Source organism: Pan troglodytes, chromosome 10, assembly GCF_028858775.2.
Source record: "Pan troglodytes isolate AG18354 chromosome 10, NHGRI_mPanTro3-v2.0_pri, whole genome shotgun sequence".
NCBI lineage: Eukaryota > Metazoa > Chordata > Mammalia > Primates > Hominidae > Pan > Pan troglodytes.
The window spans coordinates 61,255,718-61,276,968 of record NC_072408.2 but is presented as its reverse complement, the minus strand read 5'-3'; the positions used below and the strand labels follow the sequence as shown (position 1 = coordinate 61,276,968).

The 21,251-nt window shown below is 46.5% G+C and overlaps 1 long non-coding RNA gene and 1 pseudogene across 1 annotated transcript; one reads left to right on the top strand and one right to left on the bottom strand.

Annotated features, from left to right (window-relative positions):
* Positions 1–187: 187 nt before the first annotated feature.
* Positions 188–20,579, bottom strand: LOC129136647 (uncharacterized). The gene is made up of 3 exons (XR_010148049.1): positions 17,568–20,579; positions 11,582–11,707; positions 188–582 (listed from the first exon to the last, which is right to left on the bottom strand). It is a non-coding gene; the product is annotated as an uncharacterized LOC129136647 (long non-coding RNA).
* Positions 14,825–14,943, top strand: LOC112205153 (5S ribosomal RNA; annotated as a pseudogene).
* Positions 20,580–21,251: the final 672 nt, after the last annotated feature.

Genomic DNA, 21,251 nt, shown 5'->3' with positions numbered 1-21,251 from the left:
GAAGCTCAGGTGAGCAGTGCACGTCAGGCCACACTGTGGACCATGTACAATTCTTCAAGCTCCAGCTCTAACTCTCTTTCTTATTGCTCTCTTAGGACAGTATATTTAGATGGAAGTAAATGAAAATAATGTTATTAGGGGATAAGATTAAAGTCGATCTCATTTGTAAAAAAGGAAGTACATTGTTTGCGAACTGTAATGCTTTATTTTTAGTGAGAAATCACCTTAAAACTTGGAACCTGGATACAAGATAATTAGTTCATTCTGCAAATGTTTAGTAGCAAACTATATGGCAGGACTGTACTAGGTACTAGGGATACATGGTTGAATATATAGTATAAGATGCTTTGGAGTTTCATATAATGGCTCATGCAGTATATAGACAGTGTGGTAAAGAGAGACTTCTGAGATGCACAGAGCACAGACTATAAAGGGTCTTTGATTGGTGGATAAATGTGTTTGGACGTTTCGTTCAGGGATGTTGAAGTTTTCAAAGATCAGTTGTTTCAGGATTTTGGCGTTTTCAGGCCCTGCTGATCATCAATTGGCTCTGTCTGATCTAGCAATCCCACCGCTGGGTATCTACACAAAGAAAAAGAAATCAATGTATCAGAAAGATACCTGTACTCATATGTTTGTTGCAATACTATTCACAGTATCACAGATATAAAATCAACCAAAATGTCTACCAACAGATGATTGGAGAAAGAAAATGTAGAAAATATACACAATGAAATAATATTCAAGCATAAAAAAGAATAAAATCATAACTATTGCGGACACATGGATGGAACTGGACGCCATTATTGTAAGTGAAACAAGCCAGACACAGAGTAAACATGTTTTATCACTCATAAGTGGGTGCTAAAAGATGTGTAGGTATTGATATAGAGAGTGGAATGATAATGGAGACTCAGCAGGGTGAGGGGATGGAAGGGGTGAATAGTGAGAAATTACTTAATAGGTACAATGTGCACTATCCAGGTGATGGATACCCTAAAAGCCCTGACTTCACCACTATGCAATCCACGCTTACAGCAAAATTGGACTTGTAACCCATAAATTTATACACGAAAAGTCTCAGAACTCTCTCTCTTCTCTCATAAGCGTCAGAGCTCAGTGATTCCCTTGGATCTCCTCGGCCTGCTAAGTTTTGACTTTCCTACCTAGGTGATTTTGAGCACAGATAAGGGAGTGTTTCAGGAAGATGCTCTCAGGCACACTGCTTCTGAAGAAACATTAGAGGCTCTTCTAGTGGCCTTTATCTAGTCACTGCTTTAAGCAAGGAATAAAACATCTGTGGCTAAAATTTTAAAAACTGTTTCCCACCCACCCTTCAAACCTGACAGAAGAGATTTTAGAATTTTAAGGGAACAGCTTTTTCCTGACCCAAAAGGGCAAAGTAGTGCAAAGGCCAATGTCACGTAAGTACCTTTTCCCCATCTGTAACATAACTCTCAACTACTATTCCCACAGCTGGAATCAGTACAATGTTTTGACTGAGGTATTGGAAAAGCCTATGAGCTCATTATCATTTGAACATATGAGTAATGTAAAGTTTAGACAGAATTTTATTTGAAAGGATTATTTATGCAATTTTTATTTAACTGATTTATAATGTGGTTATTTTGAACAATAAAAATCAGGTTGTTATGTTGTAAGCTAGAAATATTTACAACAACACATGGTCTTGATTATCTCACATGATGAATTGAAGATTAAAGCAAAATAATTTATCTTAGGGAACTTTGTGACAACTTCTCAACTTTGCCTAATAATGACTTATAACTGTTATGCATATATAGAGAACTCCTGACTAAAGGGAATTTTTTTGACTATAGTGCTATGTTTTTTATTGTAACTTTTTCTTTCTTTCTTTCTTTCTTTCTTTCTTTATTTTTATTATTATACTTTAAGTTTTAGGGTACATGTGCACATTGTGCAGGTTAGTTACATATGTATACATGTGCCATGCTGGTGCGCTGCACCCACTATCTTGTCATCTAGCATTAGGTATATCTCCCAATGCTATCCCTCCCCCCTCCCCCCACCCCACAACAGTCCCCAGAGTGTGATGTTCCCCTTCCTGTGTCCATGTGATCTCATTGTTCAATTCCCACCTATGAGTGAGAATATTGTAACTTTTTAAGATCTGGAGGAACATATATTTAGTCTCAGTTGGCCAACTAAATGTTATGGAGTCGGCTTCTGTGTTATATGCAGAGTATTGAAGGAACAGTGGAGACAAGCCTGCTGCCCTTGCAGAGTTTGGGGGAGAAAACCTGATGGAGTGCGGCAGGGAACATGCTGGGAGCATCCCGGGATGCCAAAAGTGCACACAGATGGAACAACTGTCTTAGAACGGTGGAGGTTCAAACAAGGAGAGGTGTCAGGAAAAACAAGGAAAGTTTAATCTGCAGGAATAGAAACACACTTAAGAAATCCATGGGGAATGAAAAGAGAATGGCTGAGCAGCAGCAGATTGTCAAGAAGGAAACCAAGAAGAAGCAGCCAAAGAGGTTGATGGAGAATGAGGAGAAAGAAGGTGATACTGAAGCCAAGGAAAGGAAAGTGTTTCAATATTTCTGGAAAAAAAATCACATGCTCTGTCTTAAACTTGCTGTTTTGTGAGTCACATAGCCACATTCTAGGTTCTGAGAAGTCCAGCACTAAAGATGTTTCTTTCAGTTTGCTTAACCCAGCATTTGCCAGAATAATCTGGGCTCAGTGTGAGTGTGTGCATGTGTGTGTGTGTGTGCCTGTGTGTTTCACTAATATCTCACTGGGGCTAGTGTTCTACACAACATAATTTTTAAAACACTAGTTTTATCCATCCTATGTTGAGCTGCAGCAATACTTACAAAGGTAAACTTTGATCATGTGTCTTAGTTACTAAAGAAAAGAAAACAAACTAATGAATAAAGCCCACCCTGCAGTGGCTCCTCACTACCTGTAGAGTGGAGCCCGCCTGGCTTGGCCTAGGTACCCTGTGCTGACCTGGCCATGTTGCCATCTGCCTGCTCCTTTGCCTCCCCCTTTCCGCCTGGAGAAGGTAGGGATGCTCTGAGCTTTGGCCAGCATGGAACATGTGTCCTTCTCCTAAAGTGGACCATGTTTTCCTGAGTCCACTTTAATCTTTTTTTAAGGGTATAGATCAAACAATTTATATTTTCTGGCCTCTCCTTGTCTCCCCTTCCAGTCTCCAAACAGAGATCTGACCTTTCCTTAAAGCTTTTGGTCACGTCTCACTCTGCATGCAGTTTTCCTGCCACTTCTGCAATGTACATACTTTACTGGTACATTAATTATGCTATACCAGCCGAGGTTTTTCATTTATGTATCATTTTGTATCACCTTCTTTTTTTTTCTTAGAGCTTAGTACACTTATTTATTCAGTCTTTCCACGATATAATTGTATGTCATATAATTTTATATTTACTTTCATTGGTATTTATATATCTTTTCTGTAAAAATGGAGACTTTCTAAATAGATCTTCATTAATATTGAAAGAACAAAGTTTTAAGTCTTGGTCTCAGCCAAAAGGAGTTCCCCACATATCCAGAAGGGAATGAAACACTTGCATTGTTGCATTAGATATTCTTACAGAGAAAGAGAACCATGTGTAATGGAAAATTGCTAACTTTGCCTCAGGGAGACCAGGTTGATTCACTGAGAAAGTTTGAATTGCTTTAGAAAGCATGGTTGTGAGTTTTCTAGAAGGAGAAAAGTTAGAATAGGGCATAAGAAGTAATGCCCACATCAAAGTTAGAAAGATCTCAAATTGACAACCTAGCATCACAACTGAAAGAATTAGAAAAGCAAGAAGAAATCAACCACAAAGCTTGCAGAAGACAAGAAATAACTAAAATCAGAGCTGAACTGAAAGAACTTGAGCCTAAAAAACTGTTCAAAAGATCACTTAAGGTTTTTTGAAAAAAATTAATAAGATAGGCACTAGCTAGACTAATAAAGAAGAAAAGAAAGAAGATTCAAATAAACACAATTAGAAATGATGAAGGGAATGTTACCACTGACCCCACAGAAATAAAAATAATAATCAGGAACTACTATGAACACCTCTACACACACAAACTAGAAACCCTAGAAGAGATGATTAAATTCCTGGACACATACACCCCTCAAGACTGAACCAGGAAGAAATTCAGTCTCTTAACAGACCAATAATGAGCTCAAAAAATTGAATCAGTAATAAATAGCCTACCAACCAAAAAAAAAAAAAAAAAAAAAAGCCCAGGGCCTGACAGATTAACAGTCAAATTTTAACAGATGTACAAAGAAGAGCCAGTACCATTCCTACTAAAACTATTTCAAGAAATAGAGGAGGAGGGACTCCTCCCAACTTGTTCTACGAGGCCAGCATCATCCTGATACCAAAGCCTGGCAGTGACACAACAAAAAAAGAAAGCTTCAGGCCAGTATCCTTGATGAACATTCATTCAATAATCCACAACAAAATCCTTGCAAACCAAATCCAGCAGCATATCAAAAGGGTAATTCGCCACAGTGAAGTAGGCTTCTTCCCTGGAATGGAAGATTGGTCCATCATGGACAAATCAATAAAATGTGATTCATAACATAAATAAAACTAAAGACAAGAACCACATGATTGACTCAATAGATGCAGAAAAGGTTTTCAGTAAAATTCAACAACGCTTCATGTTAAAAACTCTCAATAAATGAGCTATTGAAGGAACATACCTCAAAATAATAAAAGCCATCTATGACAAACTCACAGCCAACATTATACTAAATGGGCAAAATCTGGAAGCATTCTCCTTGAAACCCACACAAGACAAGGATGCCCTCTCTCACCACTCCTACTCAACATAGTATTAGAAGTTCTTACTGGAGCAATCAGATAAGAGAAAGAAATAAAGGGTATTTAAATAGAAAGCAAAGTCCAACTGCCTCTGTTTGGAGACAACATAATTCTCTAGCTAAACCGTACAGTTGTGACCCAAAAGGCTCCTTAAGCTGATAAACAACTTCCACATGGTTTCAGTATACAAAATCAATGTACAAAATTTGCTAGCATCCCTATATACCAAGAAGAGCCAAACTGAGAGACAAATCAGAAAGGCAATTTTATTCACAATTTCCACAAAAAGAATAAAATACCTAGGAATACAGCTAACCAGGGAGGTGAAAGATCTCTACAATAAAAATTACAAAACACTGCTCAAACATGTGAGAGAAGACACAAACAAATGAAAAATCATTTCATGCTAATGGAGAGAAAGAACAAATATCATTTAAATGGCCATACTGCCCAAAGCTATTCCTATTAAACTACCAATGACTTGCTTCATGGAACTAGAAAAAGCTATTTAAAAATTCATATAGAACCAAGAAAAAACCTAATTAGCCAAGGCAATCCTAAGCAAAAGGAACAAAGCTTGAGGCATCACATTGCCCGACTTCAAACCATAGTACAGCACTACAGTAACCAAAACAACATGGTATTTGTACAGAAAGACACACACACCAATGGAACAGAATAAAGATCCCAGAAATAAGACCACACACCTACAACTATATAATCTTTGACAAATCTGGCAAAAACAAGCAATGGGAAAAAGACTCCCTATTCAATAAATGGTGCTGGGATAACTGGCTAGCCATATGCAGAAGATCGAAGCTGGACTTCTTCCTTACACCGTATACAAAGATCAACTCAAGATGGATTAAAGACTTCAATGTAAAACCCAAAACTATAAAAGCCCTGGAAGACAACCTAGACAATACCATCCTAGACGTAGAAACAGGCAAAGATTCCATGATAAAGACACCAAAAACAATTACAACCAATGCAAATATTGACAAGTGGGATCTAATTTAACTTAAAAGCTTCTGCTCAGCAAAAGAAATTATCGATAGAGTGAAGAGACAACCTACAAACTGAGAAAACATATTTACAAACTAGGTATCTGACAAAGGTCTAATATTCAACACAAGGAACTTAAATAAATTCACAAGAGAAAAAACAAACAGCCCTATTAAAATGTGGCCAAAGAACTGTCTATTCATGTCCTTAGCCTACTTTTTGATGGGATTGTTTTTTTTTCTTGCTAATTTGTTTGAGCTCGTTGTAGATGCTAGGTATTAGTCCTTTGTCAGATATACAGGTTGTGAAGATTTTCTCCCATTCTGTGGATTGTCTGTTTACTCTGCTGACTGCGCAGAGTAAAGAGTGAAAAAGCTTTTGCAGTGAAAAAGCTCTTTAGTTTAATTAAATGCCACCTATTAATCTTTGTTTTTCCTGCATTTGCTTTTGGGTTGTTGGTCATGAAATCCTTGCCTAAGCCAATGTCTAGAAGGGTTTTTTCGATGTCATCTTCTAGAATTTTTATAGTTTCAGGTCTTAGATTTAAGTCCTTGATCCATCTCGTGTTGATTTTTGTATAAGGTGAGAGATGAAGATCCAGTTTCATTCTCCTACAAGTGGCTTGCCAATTATCCCAGCACCATTTGTTGAGTAGTGTGTTCTTTCCCCACTTTGTTTTTGTTTGCTTTGTCAAAGATCAGATGGCTGTAAATATTTGGGTTAATTTCTGAGTTCTCTATTATGTGCCATTTGTCTATGTGCCTATTTTTATACCAGAACCATGCTGTTTTGGTGACTATGGTCTTATGATATAGCTTGAAATCAGGTAATGTGATGCCTTCTGATTTGTTCTTTTTGCTTAGTATTGCTTTGGCTATGTGGGCAATGTTTTGGTTCCGTATGAATTTTAGAATTTTTTTTCTAGTTCTGTGAAGAATGATGGTGGTATTTTGATGGCAATTGCATTGAATTTATAGATTGCTTTTGGCACCATGGTCATAGACAATCTTAGAAGATACACAAATGGCCAAAAAACATATGGAAAAATGCTCAACATCACTAATAATCAGAGAAATGCAAATTACAACCATGATGCGATACCACCTTACTCCCACAAGAATGGTTATAATCAAAAAATAAAAACATAACAGATGTTGGTGTGAATGTGGTGAAAAGGGAACACTTCTACACTGCTGGTGGGAATGCAAACTAATACAATCACTATTGACAACAGTGTGGAGATTCCTTAAAGAACTAAAAGTAGAAGTACCATTTGATCCCGCAATCCCACTACTGGCTATGTACACAGTGGGAAAAAAAAGTTATTATACAAAAAAGATACTTGCACACACATATTTATAGCAGCACAATTTGCAATTGTAAAAATGTAGAACCAATCCAAATGCCCATCAATCAATGAGTGGATAAAGAAACTGTGGTGTATATGTACGATGGAATACTACTCAGCCATAAAAAGGAATGAATTAATATTCTCACTTATAAGTGGGAGCTAAGCTATAAGGATGCAAAGACACAATGGACTTTGGGGACTCAGGGGAAAGGGGTGAAGGGGGTGAGGGATACAATGCTACAAATTGGGTTCAGTGTATACTGATGAGGTGATGGATGTACCAAAATTTTACAAATCACCAATAAAGAACTTATTTATGTAACCAAACACCACCTGTGGCCCCAAAACCTATGGAAATAAAAAAAAAGTGCACAAAAGACATGAACACTTTTCAAAAGAATACATACATGTGACCAACCACCATATAATACAAAGCTCAATATCACTGATCATTAGAGGAATGCAAATCAAAGGCACAGTGAGACACCATCTCATACCAGTCAGAATGGCTATTACTAAAAAGTCAAAAAATAACAGATGCTGGCAAGGTTGTGGAGAAAGACAACACATACACTGTTGCTGAGAGTGTACATTGGTCCCACTGTTGTGGAAAGCAGTATGGTAATTCCTCGAAAGGGCTAAAAGCAGAACCATCACTTGACCCAGCAATATCATTGCTGGGTATATACCCAGAGGTATATAAATTATTCTATCATAAAGACACAAGCACATAAATGTTTATTGCCGCACTATTCACAATAGTAAAGACATGGAATCAACCTAAATGCCCATCGATGACAGATGGGATAAAGGTAATGTGGCAAATTTTAGAGGAAAAGTTAAATATTAAATTTGAACTCAATTGAACATGGACACAAACAATGGTCACTAAGTCCCGGAATGAGTTGTGTGAGCCCCTGGAGGCATTCATTCAGCACTGTTTCAGAGAAATAGTTATTGAAAAACAACAATTGCAAAAACAAGTTGACCTTTTTGTGTTCCTTGAGCCCAGTCAAGAAGGGCCCTCATAACTGGGCCTCATGTCGAACAACATGTTACAAAAAGAGCTAGGTTCCCAGATGGCACCGAAGCTTCATGGGACCTCTCCTTGTCTGTGCATGGACTATTGGTCAACTCTGGAGCACAAGCTGTTGCTTCCCAGTCTGGTGATGAATCCTCCATCGTCTGGTGAGTGTAAATATATATGTATGTATATATGTATATGTATATATATTATATATATGTCTTTTCCCTTCTCCCCTTCCCATTACAATTTATTATATCATTTGCTTATTAGATAATTTGCTTATTATATCTGTATTGCCATATAATTCGGATAAAGTCTGTTTAGCCTTAAAAGTATTGGGTGTTTCTTTCCTTCTCTCCTCACACATTTCTCTCGCAGAACACACATATGCACCATGGAATACTATGCAGCTACATGTTCTCACTTATAAGTGAGAGCTAAATAATGAGAACTTATGAACACAAAGAAGGAAATAACAGACACTGGGGTCTACTTGAAGGGGGAGGGTGGGAGGAGGGAGAGGAGCAGAAAAGATAACTATGGGGTACTGGGCTTAATACCTGGGTTACAAAATAATCTGTATAACAAGCCCCTGTGATATGAGTTTATCTAAGTAAGAAACCTTCACATGTACCCCTGAACCTAAAATAAAAAAATTTTTAAATACTTTATGAAAGCTATAAGATCTGCTCCTTGTGTGTTTGTATGTCTATATGTGTCACATGTATGTGATAATATTTTGTAAATAAAACTCGTTCTTAAATTGTTACTAAAATAAAAATGGCTTTATAATTATCTGTTAAATATAATTAGATACTTGCTGGATTTAGCTGTGAGCTTATGTCTTTTGTTGAGAATTTCTGGTTTCAGGGGGTCTTGATAAGTGTCCATGATGAAGTCTGGAGACATGTTCTCAGTGTCTAGACCAGCAGCTACAAGCCAGAATCAAGCCCAATTGGCACCTTCTTTCTTTGCTTTTCCTATTTTGCCTCCTTGCTGTTTTAGGAGGGGTTGGATCCTACAGGTATAGACTTCACAGCTCTGTCTTTAGTCCTAATGGACTCAGGCAGGCCCTGATCTTCATAGTTTGCCTGGGTGCCATGTGGCTACTTGGGATCTAGAATTACTGAGGGAAGACATTAGGGATGCTACCTGTGTCATAGTTTCAAAATTCTGTTCAGTAATTTAAAACCTTAAAGTCATGTTAAATTAAGTAACAGGTAATTATAAAATGTCTTGAGTCATTTGTAAGCTAAAATAATGAAATATTCACCATAAAAAATTAGGTCTATATACCATGACATGTTACTTGTATATGGTATAGAAAACCGAAATATCTTTAGTTCTGTTAATAAAAAATAATTTGAAGAATTATATTTCTTAAAAATTATAAAATGGTTTTTTATTTAAAAACACAAATATAAGACAGTTGAAAATTACTCTTTAGGGTTTTCACTGAAAATTGGGGTTACTAAGACTTAATTAATTAACAATTCTGCATACAGGGTGTATAAAAAGCAAGATATGCTTTTCTTCTTTTTTTTTTTCTTTCTTTTTTTTTTTTTTTGAGATGGAGTCCCGCTCTGTCGCCCAGGCTGGAGTGCAGTGGTGCAATCTCGGCTCACGGCAAGCTGCGCCTCCTGGGTTCATGCCATTCTCCTGCCTCAGCCTCCCGAGTAGCTGGGACTACAGGCGCCCACCACCATGCCCGGCTAATTTTTTGTATTTTTAGTAGAGATAGGGTTTCACCGTGTTAGCCAGGATGGTCTCGATCTACTGACCTTGTGATCCTCCCACCTCGGCCTCCCAAAGTGCTGGGATTACAGGCGTGAGCCACCGCACCCGGCCTTTTTTTTTTTTTTTTGACTGAGTCTTGTTCTGTTGCCCAGGCTGGCATGCAGTAGCATGATCTCAGCTCACTGCAACCTCCGCCTCCCAGGTTCAAGTGATTCACCTGCCTTAGCCCCCCAGGTAGCTGGGATAACAGGTGCTCACCACCACACCAGGCATATTTTTGTATTTTTAGTAGAGACAGGGTTTCACCATGTTGGCGAGGCTTGTCTCGAACCCCTGACCTCAAGTGATGCACCTGCCTTGGCCTTCCAAAGTGCTGGGATTACAGGCTTGTGAAGATATGCTTTTAATGAGAAAACTTATAAAGGTATAAAAATGTGTTTTGCTGGGTGCGGTGGCTCACGCCTGTAATCCCAGCACTTTAGGAGGCCGAGGCGGGTGGATCACCAGGTCAGGAGATGGAGACCATCCTGGCTAACACGGTGAAACCCCGTCTCTACTAAAAATACAAAAAAATTAGCCAGGCTTAGTGGCAGGCTCCTGTAGTCCCAGCTACTGGGGAGGCTGAGACAGGAGAATGGCGTCAACCCAGGAGGCGGAGCTTGCAGTGAGCCGAGATCACCCCATTGCACTCCAGCGTGGGCAACAGAGCCAGACTCCATCTCAAAAAAAATTGTTTTAATTTTTTTTGTTTGAAGTTACTTAAAGGTTTCAAATTGAAGAAGTAAAAATTAGATAAAACTAGATAAATATAGAAAGTTGGGGGAAAATGCAAGGCATAGATTCACAAAAATCTGGGATGAAAAGATGACACATTTGATACATTTATTTATGAAGTTTTATTAAATTAACTTCAGAGGCCAGTCGCAGTGGCTCACGCCTGTAAATAAAATTTTCTTGTCAATTGTGTCTAACTATGACAATTTAAAGTCATGTCCAGTGTAAATTGCTTAATTCTGAGTTAATTTCTAAAAATTTACAAGCTTGCAAAATCCTAGAATATTGTATCTTTAAGGAGTTTCATGAAAGGATGGAAAATGTCCTGAGAAGCACTCTTGAATACAGATTTTTGAGAACTTTAGAATCATTATCATTCGAACTAGGTAAGAATTCCCAGAACTTTAATGAAGAGACTGACTGTTTTATAAAACTGCTAACCCAAGCAGAATAAAAATCAATTGAATACCAAGAAAATACTTTGCCAGATTTTCCTGCCAAGTCAGCCAGCACTAAAATTGTCTAAAGTATTTGAATGAACTCCATAGTCCAAGTCAAATTATCTATGATAATCCCTGATTAGTCAGTGCTATGCACCTAAGTTGAAGAAACAGTCCAATGTTAAGCATGGAGAACCAGAATATCTTCCTGGTCCTTCCTGAGTTCTGAAAGCTTTTCTTATTAAAAGTTCTGCATTCTGATTCTTGGGTGTGAGGGTAAAGCAAGGTGGCAGAAAGAAGGCTCCACCAATCATCCGTCCTGCAAGGGCACCAGATGAACAACTATTAATATCTACATAGAAAACACATTCATAAGAACCAAAAATCAGGTGAGTACTCAAAGTACCTGGTTTTAACTTCATATCACTGAAAGAGGCACTGAAGAGAGAGAAAAAAACAGTGCTGAATCACTGGTGCCAGAATTTCCTCACCCCCGGCAGTGATGGCGTGGTGCAGAGATCAACTCTGAGTTCTGCAGGAGGGAGAACACAGCAATTGTGAGGCAAAGAACCCAGTGCTGTCCTGTTAGAGCAGAAATGAAAACCAGACCAAAAGCTGTTAATGCCCATCCACAGAGAGATCATTTAAAGCAGCACTAGCCAGAGGGGAATCAGACTCCAGTGGTTGGAACTTGAGTGTTTGGAAACCTGGCAACTGAGGGTTCCAGCACTCTTTGTATCTAAGAAAGCTTGAAAGACAGCCTAGGCCATCAGGACTGCAACTCTCAGGTGAGGCCTAGGGCTGAACTAGGCCCAGGAACAGTGGGCTGGGGTGGAGAGGGCATGCAACATACTGAGACACCAGCTGGGGCAGCCAAAGGAGTTCTGGCATTATCACTCCCCTAATACCAGGCTGCACATCTCATGGCTCCAAAAGGGACCCCATCCTTCTGCTTGAGGAGAGGAAGGAAAAGAGTAGAGAGGACTGGATACCAGCTCAGCCACAGCAAGATAGCACACTAGTCAGAGTTCTGAGGCCTCCTTTCCAGGCTCTGGCTCCTGTCTAGACATTCCTAGACATACCCTGGCCAAAAAGAAACCTGCTGCCTTGAAGGAAAGAACCCAGTGCTGGCAGCATTTACCACCTGCAAACTTAACAACCTTTGGGCCCTGAATAACCAGGAGCCATAGCCAGATACTACATCAAGGGCCTTGGGTGAGCCTCATAGTCTTGCTAGATTTAGGTGAGACTCAGCACATTACAAGCTGTGATGGCTAAAGGGCAAAACTCCTTTTGCTTGGGAAAAGCAGAGGGAAAAAGTAAAGGGGACTTTGTCTTGCCACTTAGGTACCAGCAAGGCCAGAGGTGGGTAGAACACCAAGCAAGCTTTTGGAATCCCTGATTCTAGGACTTGATTCTTGGTTGGCATGTATGGACCTGCCCAGGGCCAGTGAGGAGCCCACTGCCCTGAAAACCACAAGTCCCAGGCCAGGCAGCATTCATCACAAGCTGACAAGAGGCTTTGGGCCTTAAGGGGACATTGGTGGTAGCCTGGCAGTACTCCTTGTGGCCTGGAGTCCTGGTGGCTACTGTGCCTTTGGAAAAGGAAAGGAGGAATAGGAAGGACTGTGTCTTGTGATTTCAATGCCAACTCAGCTGCAATGCAATAGAATGTCCGGTTTACTTCTAAAATGTTTGACTCTACTCCCTGACTTCTGAATGGCACTTCTGGACCCAGCCAGGGACTGAGAGAACTCACTGCCCTGAAGGAAAGAACATAGACATGGCTGGCTAATTGTAGAGACCAAAGGCCTTGAGTGGTTAGTACTTGAATGGGAGGATCTCCGGGAATGCCGGGTGCTGTAGGCTTTTGCCTTCCCCCTCCCTCCCTCTTTCCCCCTTTTGTCGTGCTTCACAACCTTCCCCTGACTCTGCTCCCACTTTTCCCCTCGCCTGCGGCCCCACAGCAGCCTGGGACCTCCTTGTGGGGGTGCACCACTGCAGCACTGCCAGGCAACAGCATCCCACCTCTTCCGCCTTGCTGCAGCCCCACCAGGAGCCTGGCTCCAGCTGGGGCGGGGTGGTATATGTTCCCTGAGGTGCCTGGTGTCTTCACGCTCCCGGGATGCCCAGGCAATTCAGTTTACTCATCCGGCGCCACACAACAGTTCAAGCCCAGGACAAGTGGCGGCCAGGGGCAGAGGGTCCCAAAAATGCCAGCCAAAACCTCTGCTCCAGGACCTATGGGCTTCTTTCCCCAGGGGAAGGACATTGCCATTGCCAGTCACGAGGAAATCCGTCCCTGTGCACCCGGATTCCCATTGCCACCGACTTCGAGTAAACTCCAGTCCCGAGGACACGAGAGACACCCAGGCCTCAGGCCCCATGGGCACGCTCTGCGCCACGGCTCCTACCAGAGGGACAGATACACTCTACAAATCTCGGGGCCCACCGCACCAAGAAGACACGGAGGAGCCAACAAAAGAAGGACCCTACGAAATGCACCCCCAAAGCAACCAACCAATCCAAGAAAAAATACGTCTCAGGGTTCTGTTGGCCCTCTTGCATGGGCTGCCCTGCCCCCCTGCTCTGGCCTGGCTCAAGCACCTTACCCCAGCCTGCTCGAAAGAGCCCTGTCTACCAGAGCAGAGCACTGGCCTTTCCCAGGCTCTATTGCTCTGGCTCTCTAGCTCTCTCACCCCTCTATTTCTCTTCTTCCCCCTCCATCTTGTGCTCTTTCTGTCTCTGTCTCTGTCTCTCTCTCTATTGCTGTTTGTCTCTCTCTATCCCTCTTTCCCTTGCTCTCCTTCAAGCTGTCTGTATCTGTGTGTGTGTGTGTGTCTGTGTGCCCGCAAGCGTGCACCCATGTGTGTCTGTGGGGGTGGGGTGGTTTTGCACGTGGTAGTGGTGGGGTGTGTCTGGCTGACAGTCAGCCTCTCTCTCCTGGGATTAGGCTGCCGGTTCTAGTGGCAGGGCGGGGCAAAGCAACACCCCCCTGCCCCCCGCCCCACTCACTTGGCCACGGGCCATGTCCTTGTCGGGACAAGCGACCCTTTAGGGACATTGTGAGAGAAAAGGCCCGCAGGCGTAGGCCGGCTGTTCGCCCCTGGGCAGCCCTGGCATCTCTGGGTGGGTGGGGCAAGAGGGGGCCTTGCAGGAGGGGCAGCTAGGAACCAAAACAATCCCTCCAAGGCCAGGAGGAGGACAGGAGGGGATCCCAGGACCATGGGCCCAGGACCCTCACGCCTGGGAGCACAACCCGTCCTGAGTGGGTCCGATGTGGTGGAGGCTTGGGAGCTCAGGAGACTGGGGAAGGACTGGAGCGTCGGAGGAAAGGGGGCCTCCCGGAGAGCTCAAAGTCTGAGCAGGGGATGGAAACCTCTGGCGTCCCCACTCAACAGCAGGGCGGTGCTGCGGTGATCCAGTGCACGCCCTTGCCGCCGGCGATGGCGGGAGGCTCTTGGAGGCCGGAAAGCGCAGCGCAGCGGCCCACAGTGCTCCGGCGTGGAGGGGGAGAGCAGCCCGGCAGGGGGCGAGTGGCTGAGGGGTCCCTGATCCGAGCCCCGCGGCCTCCGAGTGGGGATGAAGCCTGGAGTCAGGCAGGCGTGGCTGGGCCAGGCTCTTTTGTCATCCAGGCATCACTGCTGGTGTCTATGACCATACCACCCTGAAGGCGCCTGATCTTCTCTGGTCTGTGAAACTAAGCAGGGTGGGGCCTGGTTAGTACTTGGAAGGGAGACTGACTGGGAATACCGGGTGCTGTAGGCTTTTGGCTTCCCGCTCCCTACCTCTTTCCCTTTTTTGTCGCCCTGCTTCCCAACCACCCCCTGACTCTGCTACCCCTTTTCCACCTGCCTGCGCCCCCACCACAGCTGGAGACCTCCTCCTGGGGCTCCGCCACTGCAGCACCGCCAGGCAGCAGCATCCTACCTCTTCTACCTCACTGCAGCTCCACCAGATCCCCCACTCTAGCCAGAGCAGGGTGGGCCAGGACCAGACCCAGAAGGCGCAGGCCCAGGTTCCCTGCCATCCTGGTTGTCTTCCTGCTCCACGAACGCCCAGGCAATTCAATTCACTCATCTGGTGCCACCACAAACATCCAAGCCTGGGGAAGGGGTGGGCAGGGGCAGAGGGTCCCACAGACACCAGCCAAGACCTCCTCCAGAATGCATGGGCTGCATTTTCCAGGGAAGGACATTGCCTTCACCAGCCATGAGGAAAACGTCCCTGTGCACCCGGATTCCCATTGCCATGGACTTCGTGTAAACTCCAATCCCGAGGACATGAGAGAGACCCAGGCCTCAGGCACCATCGGCACGCTTGGCACCATGGCTCCCGCCAGAAGGACTGGTGCATTCTACAACTCTCGGGGCCCACTGCACCAAGAGGACAGAGAGGAGCCAACAAACGAGGACCCTACGAAAACACCCCCAAAGCAACCAACAAATCCAAGAAAAAACATGTCTCAGGGCTCCGTTGATCCTCCCACATGGGCGGCCTTGAACCCCTGTTCTGGCCCGGCCCAAGAAAACTCCACACTACCTTGGTCTGCTCAAAGGGGCCCTGTCTACCAGAGCAGAGCGCTCCCACTTAAAGGCTCTCTCGCTCTCTAGCTCCCTGACCAGCTCTCTCTTATTCTCCTTCCACCTTGTGCTCTTTCTGTTGCCTTCTCTCTCTCTCCCCTCCCTGCTCTCTATTGCTGTTTCTTTCTCTCCCTACGTTTCTATGTCTCCATCCCTCTCTCCTTTGCTCTCCTTCAAGATGTCTGTGTCTTTGTGTGTCTCTGTGTGTGTGTGTATGTGCCTGCACCCGTCGGCCCATATGTGTCTGTGTGTAGGGGGTGGGTTTGCTCGTGGTGATGGTGGGGTGTGTCTGGATGTCCATCAGTCTATTTTTCCTGGGGTCAGGCTGCCCACTCTATTGCCAGAGAGTGGGTGTTGCAGTTGCCATGATAGCCTCCACATGCAGTTGTGTGGATCTCGTTAATTTTCATGTAGAAAATGAGAGCGAAGCCACACAGAAAACAAACTACCGTGCATCATGGCCTGACAATGGATTCTTTCCTGCAACATGGGGAGCCTCCAATCAATATGGCCTGTTTGGAGACTGGAAAAAACTGCATCTAGACGACACTGGTTTTCCATGCTTCCCTGGAAGTGTCTAGATCCCCACAGAGCTCAGGAAACAAAGAGTCAGCATGATGACGATTTCAGAGGCCAGAGAGAAGTGAGCAACAGACACATTTGCAGAGGGCAAAGAAATGTGTAATCCAAAAATCACGCTTCAGTCTCCCTGTGACTCTGTGTGCATGGGGGCATCCACGTCCCACTCTGTTGCATGGCTCAATGTGGGGATATGTCATCTGTGAACCATGGGGTTGAATAACAGACTACCACCCGAGTCTCAGCTCATTGCTCTTTGGGTAAGTAGCTCATTCCTTGGAAGACGGAATTCCTCTGAATTGCTCCAGGATGAAGAAACCCAGGCTGGCTATCTGGAGGGCCTCACTGGCGGACCTGGCTGTGGTCCCAGCCATCAGCCCACAGTGGGCGCCAAACATATTCGCAAAGTGTGGGATCCTGTTGGTCCTGGAGGCAGAAGAACGCTTTTCTCTCTGCCTTCCTTTCTCTATTTCTTGGTCCTTTTCTCCCTTTGTCCCTCCTTCCCTCTATCCATCTCTCCCTCCCTCTGTTCTTCCCGCCCTCCCTCCAAGTTGCTCTGGTTCATCCGTTTTTTCCTCCATCCATCCGTTCTATCTTCCTTCCGTCCATCCGTTCCATCTTCCCTCGGTCTCTCCCTCCCACTCTGTCTCCCTTCCTTTCCCCATTCATGCCTGCCAACACTCCTGCCTGGAAAGAACAGCAACCTGGTTTGTGAAAGATCTCAGGGTCTACATTTAGTTGGAGTTGCCCAACGGTGAAGTCTAGGAGGCTGGTGGGGCAACAGTGGACGAAAGACGGTGGAGCCGGGAGGCAGAGGAGGCAAGACGCAGAAAAGAGAGCAGGTCTCACCGCAGCCACGGCTGGTGTTTCATGGGTAGAAGGTCTCCACCCACACCACTAAAGAACGCCTGGACAAATAGGAATGTGACCTCTGCCTGGTCTAGTCCCAAAGCCTAGCCTGCGGACCCTCACATGTGAAGGAGACCGCCCACCACCTGGTACCTGGGAGGACTCTGAAATCCTTGGAATACTCAGGAAAGAATGACACCCCTCATCTGTATATAGTCTCTCGAGGAAGCAAGAACTCAGGGATCCTAGACAAGCCAGCCTGAAAAGAAGACACGCCTCTCCATACCAAGCCAGATATTCACTGCGAAAGTGAGGACACCAACCTGACCCCAATCCACCCAAACCCCGGGTCATAAATGCCTCCAGCAGAGCCCGGCATACTTTCTCCATAAAAAGTGGCTCCAGCGACGCGGGCTTTTCCAAGTCCTTCAACTCCCCCAGCGGCTCCGTTTCTAGCAAAGGTTGTGCCTTTTGTTGAAACTCTGGGGTCGACAGAAGCTCATCTAACAGGCTAGAGGTGACTGCAGACAAGCACTCCGGCTCCTGGAGCGGTTGGGAGGGTGCCTGGATGGCTTGCATCTGCTTCTGTGACACGGAGGCTTCCGGAGGCGCGGGCTCTGGAGGTGGAGGTGCCCCAGCTTCAGGTTCCCACGCGGCCCTGGCGACATGGGGCCCCTGGTCCCAGCTCCACCACGGACTCGGGTAGGATGTGTGTGGCACAAGCACACCTCACCCTTTTGACTCAGCTTGAGCAGGCCTAAGCTGTCCCACTGAGCAAGCACCCAGCAGGCCGCCGTTCTGTGGGTCCTGGTCCTCCTGGCATTTGTTGGGGTGCGAAGGCCACCGAGGAACCTGAGGGTTGGAGGGCGCCGCTTCTGGATGAGCCAGGGCAGCGTAGGCAAAATCCCAGAGTACCAGGCCCAGTTGGGAGATTCCTTCTGCCTGCGCAGCCTGGCTGGGCTGGAGCAGGGCGATGGTCCTTGCTGCCTGGCTCACGAGAGCACCCTGTGGGGGAGCCCCAGGCGCCCAGGGCATGCGGGGTACGGGAAGTGCTGTTGTCCAAGCCCCGGTGTGGGTGAAGGCGACTGACGAGGAAGGAGGGTGACACCCACCTGGGGCCACGTTGCACAGGCCGCCAGTGTGCGTGGGTGCCCTGCCACCCTGGCCTAGATGCCTGGCCCTGATGCTGAAACCAAATCTGATTCCTGGACTCTGGGAGGCCTGTCTCTCTGGCCAGTTCTTCCTGGGTGGCGATGCCTGGAAAGCAATCTTTCTCAAAGTCTCGGAGGAGCAGGGTGGTCTGGGATCCGGTGACTGCGATCTGCTTTCACCTGCCTTCTTGCGGGCTGCGTTTCCTAGGCCAGGGCCAAGATTCCTGTCGGTGCTGCCTCAGCTGGCGTGATCTCTCATTCTGAAACCAAATCTGGCCCCTGGGCTCCGGAATGCCAATGGCTTGGGCCAGCTGTTCTCTGGTGGCGATGCCTGGGTACAGGTTCCACTAAAAGCATGCTCACAGGGCCTCCCTTTCACTCGGGGTCCAAACGAGTCTCCTTCGCCATCCTCGTCCTCGGGCTTCCGCAGGGAGACAACTGTCGGAAGGTGTTGGGAGAGACATCGTGGTGAGACCTGGCCAGAATTTCCTGGACAGACACGGGCAGAGAGAGGCCGGCGGGCTCCCGTGCACCTCAGTCGACCTCTGCACTGCATGCAGGTCCAGCCAAGAGGCCAGCCCCGCCAGCGGCTCTTATAAAGACCTACAGGCTGTTGCTCCCTCTCTCACAATGTGACACACTGGCTCCTCTTTGCCTTCTGCCATGAGTGGAAGCAGCCTGAGGCTTCTGTCCACAGCAGATGCTGGCACCATGCTTCTTGTACAGCCTGTAGAACTGTGAGTCAAATAAACCTCTTTTCTTTATAAGTTAAAAAAAAAAAAAAAAAGACCCACAGGTTCCACCCCTTCATGAATGCGAGTGAGCTCCGGGGTAGCAGGAGCTTCGGGGTAGCAGCCCTCCCAAAGCTGGAAACCACAGGGACCAGGGCACTGTGGTGTGGGTGGGTGTGGGGCCAGAGCCGAGAAGGAAGTGGGACTTCGGGGGCTGGCTCTCTGGGGTTCTCCAGGAATTCTATGGAAACTGGAAGCCGCTCTCTGGGCTTGCATGTGTCTTCAGGGAGAAACCTCCCTGGAAGGGTGGAGTGTGGAACAGAACCTCCACGACAGTCTTGAGTTTTTCAGGTCCTCTCTCTGTGAAGGGGGCAATGCCTGTGGGTGTCGCCGTTGCTGTGATACCCTCACAGATGCAGGTATGTGGATCTTGTTCATTTTCATGTAGAAAACGAGAGCGAAACCACAGAGAAAAGAAACGTCCCCAGCATGACGGCCCCACGAAGGATTCCTGTTTCCTGCAACATGGGGAGTCTCCAATATGGCCGTTTTGGAAACTGGAAAGCAGAGCACCAACACGATGCTGGTCTTCCACGCTTCTCTGGAAGTTTTTGTGTCCTCGCAGAGCTCGGGAAGCAAACAGACAACATGATCACGCTTTCGGGGGCCGGAGAAAGGTGAGCAACAGTCCCCCTTGCAGAGGGCAAAGAAACGTGGAATCCGAAATCACGCTTCAGTCGTCCTGAGTGACTCCTGTGTGGATGGGACTATCCTCCTCGTGCTCCGTTGCAGTACTCAGTGTGGGGATGTGTAGTCTGTAAACCATGTGGGTGAAAAACGGGCTGCTACCTGAGTCTTGGTTCTTTGGTCTTGGAAGAAATCGCCCATTCGTTGGGCGATGGAATTCATACGAATCGCTCCGCGATGAAGTAACCCAGTCTGGCGATCCGGAGAGCCAGTGAGTGCCCCGCCGGCCCAGCCCTTAACTCCCACTGGGCGCTTAACATTTTCCAGGAGCCCGGGGGTCCTGTTGCTCCTGGAGGCAGAAGACTGCTTTTTCTCTCTGCTTTCCTCCCTCCGTCCCTTGCTCCCTCCCTCTCTCTCAGTGTTCCTCCGTCTCCCTGTCTGTCCCTCACTTCCTGTCTCTGTCCCTCCCTACCACCCTAACAACGTCCATCACTCCCTCCCTGCGTGTCTCCATTCCTCTCTCCATCTCTGCCTGTCCTCCCCCGTGGGCGAGACATGCACCCTGGGTGCAAGCCAGGGACTCCACGACCCACCTGGGTCCGGGGCAGAGGCTGCTGGGAAGGCACTGTTCTCCGTGGGAATTTTTCCCCCGGATTGCCTCAACGTCCCCTTTGGAGTCTGGCGTCCTGTTCCCTTCCACTGGGGGACTTCTTGCCGCTTTGGGGTGTCCCCCATGGGCTAGACATGCACCCTGGGTGCAAGCCAGGGACTCCACGACACCCCCGGGCCCAGCGCAGGGGCTGCCGGAAGGCACTGTCCTCCATGGAAGGACCCCAGCCTCGCCGCTTTTATCCGGTGCTGCGCACCCCCCCAGTCTCGGCGCAGAGGCTGCCGGGAAGGCACTGTGGTCCGTGGGAGTACCCCGGCCCGCCGCTTTTTCCCCTTGCAGCCTCAACGTCCCCTTTCAAGCCTGGCGTCATGTTTCCTTCCCCCGGAGGCCTTCTTGACGCTTTGGGGGTGCCCCCCGTGGGCGTGACATGCACCCTGGGAGGAAGCCAGGGACTCCACGACACTCCCAGGCCCAGCGCAGGCACTGCCGGGAAGGCACTGTCGTCCGTGGGAGGACTCCGGCCGGCCGCGTTTTGCCCCATGCCGCCTCAAGGTCTTCTTTCAAACCTGGCGTCCTGTTCCCTTCTCACAAAGGCCTTCTTGCCGCTTTGGGGTGCCCCGCGTGGGCGCGACACGCACCCTGGGAGGAAGCCAGCGACTCCACGACCCTCTTGGGCCCGGCGGAGATGCTGCCGGGAAGGCACTGTCGTCTGTGGGAGGACTCCGGCCGGCCACGTTTTTCCCCGAGATCTCACCACTGCACTCCAGCCTGGGCAACAGAGGAAGACTGTCTCAAAAAAAAAAAAAAAAAAAAAAAAAAAAGTCAATCGCTTCCATCTTTAGATGTCTTTTACACTTAGACAGATAGTTTAGAAGGTATATAAGCT